This window comes from Berghia stephanieae, chromosome 1 (genome assembly GCF_034508935.2).
Source record: "Berghia stephanieae isolate SIO BIC M18660-M18661 chromosome 1, UCSD_Bste_1.3, whole genome shotgun sequence".
Lineage (NCBI taxonomy): Eukaryota > Metazoa > Mollusca > Gastropoda > Nudibranchia > Aeolidiidae > Berghia > Berghia stephanieae.
Window position 1 is genome coordinate 11493891 of NC_088360.1, and position 8430 is coordinate 11502320.

The following is an 8430-nucleotide window of genomic DNA, read 5'->3' on the forward strand; positions in this document are numbered from 1 at the left end:
GAGACCTATCTGTAAATACAAAGAAGATGAGAGCCATGGAGTCGAGACCTTGAAAATATAAAGAGGATGGGAGCCAAGGAGTCGAGACCTAGATGTAGATACAAAGAAGATGAGAGCCATGGAGTCAAGACCTAGATGTAGATACAAAGAAGATGAGAGCCATGGAGTCGAGACCTAGATGTAGATACAAAGAAGATGGGAGCCATGGAGTCGAGGCCTATATGTAGATACAAAGAAGATGAGAGCCATGGAGTCGAGGCCTAGATGTAGATACAAAGAAGATGGGAGCCATGGAGTCGAGACCTAGATGTAGATACAAAGAAGATGGGAGCCATGGAGTCGAGGCCTAGATGTAGATACAAAGAAGATGAGAGCCATGGAGTCGAGGCCTAGATGTAGATACAAAGAAGATGGAGCCATGGAGTCGAGACCTAGATGTAGATACAAAGAAGATGGGAGCCATGGAGTCGAGGCCTAGATGTAGATACAAAGAAGATGGAGCCATGGAGTCGAGGCCTAGATGTAGATACAAAGAAGATGAGAGCCATGGAGTCGAGGCCTAGATGTAGATACAAAGAAGATGGGAGCCATGGAGTCGAGGCCTAGATGTAGATACAAAGAAGATGGAGCCATGGAGTCGAGGCCTAGATGTAGATACAAAGAAGATGGGAGCCATGGAGTCGAGACCTAGATGTAGATACAAAGAAGATGGGAGCCATGGAGTCGAGAGCTTGATTCAGATACAAAGAAGATGGGAGCCATGGAGTCGAGGGCCCAGATGTAGATACAAAGAAGATGAGAGCCATGGAGTCAAGACCTAGATGTAGATATAAAGAAGATGGGAGCCATGGAGTCGAGGCCTAGATGTAGATACAAAGAAGATGAGAGCCATGGAGTCGAGGCCTAGATGTAGATACAAAGAAGATGGGAGCCATGGAGTCGAGGCCTAGATGTAGATACAAAGAAGATGAGAGCCATGGAGTCGAGGCCTAGATGTAGATACAAAGAAGATGGGAGCCATGGAGTCGAGGCCTAGATGTAGATACAAAGAAGATGGGAGCCATGGAGTCGAGGCCTAGATGTAGATACAAAGAAGATGGGAGCCATGGAGTCGAGAGCTTGATTCAGATACAAAGAAGATGGGAGCCATGGAGTCGAGGCCTAGATGTAGATACAAAGAAGATGAGAGCCATGGAGTCAAGACCTAGATGTAGATACAAAGAAGATGGGAGCCATGGAGTCGAGGCCTATATGTAGATACAAAGAAGATGAGAGCCATGGAGTCGAGGCCTAGATGTAGATACAAAGAAGATGGGAGCCACGGTGTCGAGACCTAGATGTAGCTACAAAGAAGATGGGAGTCACGGTGTCGAGACATTGATGCAGATACAAAGAAGATGGGAGACGCCTAGAAAGAACAGGAAAAGACAAGCCAAGAAATAGGCGATGGCGTGCCGTGGTCCACGCTCTGTGTGCCACGAGGAGTGATGGACTCATAAGTAAATAAGGGTAATTCCTGTACGTGAATCACACTTAACACGTTTGACCTCTGCATTTTTTTCAGTTTACTTGGTAATTTCAAACTAAGAGAATGATCTAAAAAGTGTGTATGAAGCAGTGCCTCGAGGCAGCTGATTGTTTTGTTTTATTTTGTTTGTTTGTTTTATTTGTACAAGTATAGAACCCGATATCATTTGCGGAAAAATAAAGGCTTTTACGAACGGCAATCATCTATTTTAATTATCATACAAATGTGTTGTGGATAGATCGGCACGAATCGGCTAGGGCGAGCGAACGGGCTTGAGGGTCACAAATCCTGCGTTTCGATTGGTCGCGGTCATAATAAAAAAGGTTATAGCATTACGCTCCAGCTATTTTTCAAAATATTCATTTGAATCAACGGGAAATAAAATCATCCTTAATTAAAGAAATTTTTGTAAGTTACTCGTATGTCAATCTGTGAAAAATAGTCTTGTAATTATTTATGTGCGGCTACGTGGTCTAGTGGTATGACACTCGCTTTCGGGTCGGAAGGTCCTGGGTTCGAGCCTCGTGCTCGGCGCATAGTTGAGTCCTTGGAAAAGGCTCTTTACTCACATTCTCTCACTATACTCAGGTGTAAAACGAGTACCTGGCCGTTAACAGCGTTGTCTTTATCCGAAAAATTGTAATATCGCCTAACAGGCGGCATGTCCCATCCTACATGTTAAATGTTGCTGTTGACCAGGGACCCCTTGTAAAGCGCTTTGAGCACATTTAGTGGATATTGCTCTATATAAAGTTCAATTTTAATTTTTTTTAAATTTAGATTCGCCAGTAATTCCGTGCTTGATGATAAAGATTTAACCTTGGCTGTACGGAACAATGTTGATCCCAAACACTATTTTTTAAAGAATAAATCATCTGTTTTGTCCGGTACTGTTTCACACACACTTTTTCTGATCTTTATTTTACTTGTTCCCTAATTTATCATTTCTATTAGAACAAAAAATTACATTATTTACAAACCGACAGTATTTGCTTCCAAGACAACTTTAAGAAAGAATGCCCTTACCCAAGACAATTTTACTGGTTTGATGAATGTCCACACCAAAGAGCAGCATTCATAGAGACCCGATTGCTTTTGCCGCTTAATTGTTGGTTCGCCCTTACTAAGCATTAATCAATCAAATTACTTCCCGTCATTTACCCCGTTTCGTTACCTTGATTATTTATTTATTTCCTGTATGAAAAGGCCTGAGATAGCCTGGGTACAATGTCAAACACATAAATAGGTCGGGCCAGTTAGTGAGCATTTCTCACAAAATTTTGACATACTGATAAAAGAATTGCACGCAAAACCTGACGTCACAATGCATTTTTTTCAATCATCTGTGGTATAATTGAGAGCGATGCTCAGGATCTGTGGGCTCTTTACTCCGGGTGATAGGCAAACACTTAAGTTGACTATGGGTCTTTGGTTCACGGTCAGCGGTTGATTTCAGGACCAAAATATACTATATTTTAAATTTTTTAGTCACTACTGTTCAACAGTCGTAAGGTCACTTCCCTCGTAAAGACACATGGAAACTTAGTAACTGGCTCTAAACTATCGGAACAATGGCGGACGCCCTGATGAAATATTTCTCCGACGAATATAAAAGGGTATCCAGAGGAGAAAAAAAAAAACATAAATCTGATCATGTTTTGACTTTTACACATTCTGATCACAAGACATATGAAAAGTTCTAGCCAGCATGAAGAATAAAAAGTACCGATTTTCTTTGTTTTGAACCACGATTGCCGCCGTTGCTGCGACGTGACATCAGACTATTGAATCAAATTACAATGACGGAAAGACACATGTCTGTCATTTAAGTGTTGTGACTCGTAGAAACCATTAAGTCTTGAGATGACGTGTTTACTCCCCAGTCCTAGTTGTTATTATAATACTGCTATTTTGGAAAACACTTATTGGAAAATTTGGCCAGAAAACTCGTCCTTCAAATATTGATCGATTTAACTAACTCCCATCTTGGAAAAACTCTCAAACCTAGGACTTCGCGTTGGTAGTAGTAGAAGTAGTAATAGTATTAGTAGAAGTAGTAGTAGTAGTAGTAGTAGTAGTAGTAGTAGTATTAGTTGTAGTAGTAGTAGTAGTAGTAGTAGTAGTAGTAGTAGTAGTAGTAGTAGTAGTAGTTGTAGTAGTTGTGGTTGTTGTTGTTGTAGTACTCGTAGTAGTCGTAGGAGGAGTAGTAATAGTAGTAGTAGTAGTAGTAGTAGTAGTAGTAGTAGTAGTAGTAGTAGTAGTAGTAGTAGTGGTAGTAGTAGTGGTAGTGGTGGCGGTGGTGGTAGGAGTAGTAGTAAGTAGTAGTAAGTAGTAGTAGTAGTAGTAGTAGTAGTAGTAGTAGTAGTAGTAGTAGTAGTAGTAGTAGTAGTAGTAGTAGGAGTAGTGGTGGTGGTGGTGGTGGTGGTAGTAGTAGTAGTAGTAGTAGTAGTAGTAGTAGTAGTAGTAGTAGTAGATATAGTAGTATAGTAGTAGTATAGTAGTATAGTAGTAGTAGTAGTAGTAGTAGTAGTAGTAGTAGTAGTAGTAGTTTCTGTTGTTGTACTACGAGTAGTAGTAGTAGTAGTAGTAGTAGTAGTAGTAGTAGTAGTAGTAGTAGTAGTAGTAGTAACAGTAATAGTGGTAGTTGTAGTAGTGGTAGTAGTAGTAGTAGTAGTAGTAGTAGTAGTAGTAGTAGTAGTAGTAGTAGTAGTAGTAGTAGTAGTAGTAGAAGTAGTAGTAGTGTTAGTGGTAATAGTAGTAGTAGTTAGTAGTAGTAGTAGTAGTAGTAGTAGTAGTAGTAGTAGTAGTATTAGTATAGTAGTAGTAGTAGTAGTAGTAGTAGTAGTAGTAGTAGTAGTAGTATAGTAATAGTAGTAGTAGTAGTAGTAGTAGTAGTAGTAGTAATAGTAGTAGTAGTAGTAGTAGTAGTAGTAGTAGTAGTAGTAGTAGTAGTAGTAGTAGTAGTAGTATTAGTAGTAGTAATATCAATAGGATAAGTTGAATGAGACGTATACAGAATTTGCTGGCGGAAAATTGACAGTAACTCTATGGGGTTTTTTTCCCCAATTTTAAAAAAACCTGACCTATTATTTAAAGCGAGTTCCGTCTTTCTTGGACTTAGAAATCATATAGAGAAAACAAATATCTACTAATCCTTTCACGATTAGACTTCATGTTTATCCCTTTCATTAGACTCTAGATCTCAAGACTAGAAACCAAGTTCCTTTTAAGATCCTGATCTAATTTTTGAAATGATTAGCTAGTATCGGAGGAATAAGCTAATGTTGATTTGTATTCAGATAGTGTGCTCAATTCTATATTTTCTGCAATAAAAATCTTTAGACATTATCGCATTTCAGAAAAGTGAGAATGCATTAATATCTGCACCTCATGTATATGGATGGGGAAACCCTCTTAATTTGTTTTGTCTTTAAAACAAAAAAGATAGGACTTATTGTTGTGTGTGTGTGTGTGGGGGGGGGGGGCGTGGAGAGTTGATGTTTTTGTTAGATTCATTTTTAAAATGTTTGTTCGTTGTTAATTTATTATATTTTGTCTTTTTTTTTTGTTGTTGTTCTTTTTTTTTTTTTTTTTGGTATTTTGGGTTTTTAAAAATTTGTATTGTTTTGTTTTGCACTTTTTTACGTGTAAATTTTGTTCTGTTCCCCAAAGTATTATGTGCTCATGTTCATATTGTATTGTAAATTCATTACTTGTTTTGTTTTGTTTTTATTTGGTTTTGTATCATTTTTAATTGGGGAGGGAAGGGGGAGTTTCATCTTATTCCTGCTACATGTTATCCTTCTTGTAATTATCTTGAGTCAATTTGTGACTAAAGCTTGTGTTATTTAGGGTTGTTTTTTTAGAAGAAGAAAACAGACTCGTTGACAAAATTGTTAGTTTACAATTCCAAATAATGAAAGAAAACGAAAAGAATAACTACATCAAATATAAACAACATATATAATCAAAATAAATTACCTGATAATTACTATTGGCAAGGAAGAATAGTTCCTTTTCTTGGCGGTTCTTTTTCTCTCTTGAAGATTGACAAAACTTTCAAAACACAAGTTGATTTTACTCAAGTAAACCTAAACACACTGTTTGTAAATAACCCGTTTATTGTTCCTCTCTAATTTTATTTCTTTTCAAAGGTTAAGTCCTATTATCCTTACTTTTTATGTCTTGCAAACTTCTAACAGTTCTTATTTTTTGCTTTAAATAAAACCTGAATACTTTATATATACTATTCCTTCTTTTTGAGAATGGTTCCACTCACGAGGGTGGTATTTATAGATTGGTGAGAACTCACCCTCCACACATATTGATGCCGCTGACTCGCGACAGTGCTGGCATCATCTGACCATTCTGCGCATGTGATGATTGAAAGGGCAGCCAATCAAATTGTGTCCGCTCTGAGATAATATTATTTTTCCGTGTTTTGCGCACGTCGTTATTTCTCGAAAATACTTAATAATCTGAGCACATACGTTGGGAAGAAAAGAATCTCAATGAGATGGTTGTAAATGGCAATGTTGTTAAATGACGTTTTCTGAATGACGTAATCTGGGTAGGTACTCAGTAATGTAAATGTTGCTGCTCGAGGCTCGAAGAAATAAATAATATGAAATTGAATGTAAGCTTCAATTTTATTACAAGAACAGATCAAATGGAGGTTTCGGGTTTCCCCTTTATCAACAAAACAGGATGATGAATGAAACACTACAGATGAATGAGATAATGTGGTAGTGGCAGCTGCCAACCAATGTTTTGTTTATTCATCGTAACAACGCCACTACCACAGTATCTTATTCATCTAAAGTGTTTCATTCATCCTGTTTTATTGATAAAGGGGAAACCCGAAACCTTTAGTTGATCTGTTCTTGTTTTTTAAAAATGAAGCTTACATTCAATTTCATATTATTTATTTCTGGGTACTCAGGGAAAACACGTAATTAATATTTTTGGTCAAAAAAACCGTCCTTCAAATATCGATCCATAAAAATAATAATATTTGAAAGACCAGTTGTTATTTATTTGGCCAAAATTATAAATACGTATTTTTTCCAGAGTGCGTCAGTAATGGTGACGAGGAATTTGAGTAAATTAAAATACACACATTTCGACTCATAACATTCAACAATATGTTAACTTTTCGGTCGCGAATACACTCTCCAAAAAAAACCCAAAAAAACAGACAATAAACAAGGAAGTTCAATGAAGCTGTATGCTACTAATTTGATTATTTATTAGAAGGTCTGATAACCGAATGCAATTTTGGGCTTAATTTAATATTGTTGTAAATAAAATACACTATAAGCCGGTTAGGGAGTATTTCCAATACAACAATGAGCCCATAACAATCTGGGTTATCAAACCTGCAAATATATACATATCGGGTTTTAGCAATCTTCTCAAAACGGTTTAAAACACGGATTTAAGATTAAATAATAACATTGAGTTAAATTAAATAACTCAATTGAGGAGAGTGAATTTCGTTTCTTAAACATCAAGAAATTAGATTTTGACTTCACACTTTATTATCTTCTTCTAGTTCATTCAGCCATCATACCGGACTGGCGCACTATCTTATGAATTCATTGTTGATTCATATTTTCTTCCAATATCTTGTAATCCCCGTCCATGTAGCTTTCAGTCCTAGCTTGGTATTGACATGGCTTGGTTTAGCCCAAACACTGACTTAAGATTTCTACTCTAAGGAATGTGTATTTTGAATTGACTTGGCTATTTTATTTTTCTTCCTTTAGTTTTGTTTTGTTTGTTTGGGGTGTTTTTTTGTCATATTTTGTTGGTTTTGTTGTTGTTGTTCTTGTTGTTGTTGTTGTTGTTGTTGTTGTTGTTGTTGTTGTTGTTGTTTTGTTTTGTTTTGTTTTTTTTATTTTGGTTTTCTAAATTTTGTCTGACTGTTTGGTTTGGGATTTTTTCTTTTTTTTTTTTCTGTTTTATTTTTCATGTATAATATTGGGAGACATTTTCTTTGTTTACATTGGATGTGAGAAAAAATCTGGAAAAGTTTAGAATCTTGAAGCTGCCAGAGTTGGGTGCTACGTAATACCGGAAACAACCGGAAACGACCAGAAAGAAGATTGTGTATTGATGCTATGCGCTGTGGTTAAACGCTTACAGCATCCGTCAGTCAGGTATAACGCACCAACACATAAAACGGGTGTTTCTCTTTTTGCAAAACCCACCGAAACCCGCTGAAACTGACGAAAGTTATGGGAACTGTACACCAGTGGGCAGTGAACCTGGGACTATGGGAAGAGGATATCAGAGGGGAAAGGAACTTGGGACTATGGGAGATGGATACAAGTGGGAATTGAAGTCGGACTATGAGAGGTGGGCACCAGAGGAGAATGATCCTGAAACTGTAGGAGGTGGGCACTAATGGGGCGAGAGGTACCTAGGAGAGTCGGATACCAATGGAGAGTGAAGACGGGAATATGGGAGGAAGACACCAGTCGGAAGTGAACCCAGAAGGGTACTTCATTTTTCCTAAAGCTACCGAAACCGTCCGAAGTGATGAGAAGTGGGCAGTAGTGGGGAATGAACCTGGGACTATGGGAGGAGGATATCAGAGGAAAATAAAGCTGGGACTATGGGAGATGGATGCCTGTGGGATTTGAAGTCTGGACTATAATGGCACCGATGGGGAGTAAACCAGGGACTATAGGAGGTGGACATCAGTAAGGAGTGAGCCCAGAACTGTGTGTAGTAAACACCAGTTAGCAGTGAACCAGGAAAAATGGGGATGTACACCATTAGGGAATGATATGATGATTATGAGATGAGATACAAGTGGCGAGTGAACCTGTGACTGTGCGATGTGGACACAACTGAGGAGTGAACACAATACTGAGAATAAAAACACCCACTGGAGA

The 8430-nt window shown here is 37.8% G+C and overlaps 1 protein-coding gene across 2 annotated transcripts in view; it reads right to left on the reverse strand.

The window, feature by feature from the left end:
* The window catches only part of LOC144967885 (uncharacterized), a 78590-nt gene extending 72768 nt beyond the window's left edge, over nt 1–5822 (reverse strand). For both annotated transcript variants that reach the window (XM_078905656.1, XM_078905632.1), the window contains exon 1: nt 5510–5822. The gene's annotated coding sequence lies outside the window, so the exon portion shown is untranslated. The remainder of the gene's footprint in view (nt 1–5509) is intronic.
* Nucleotides 5823–8430: the final 2608 nt, after the last annotated feature.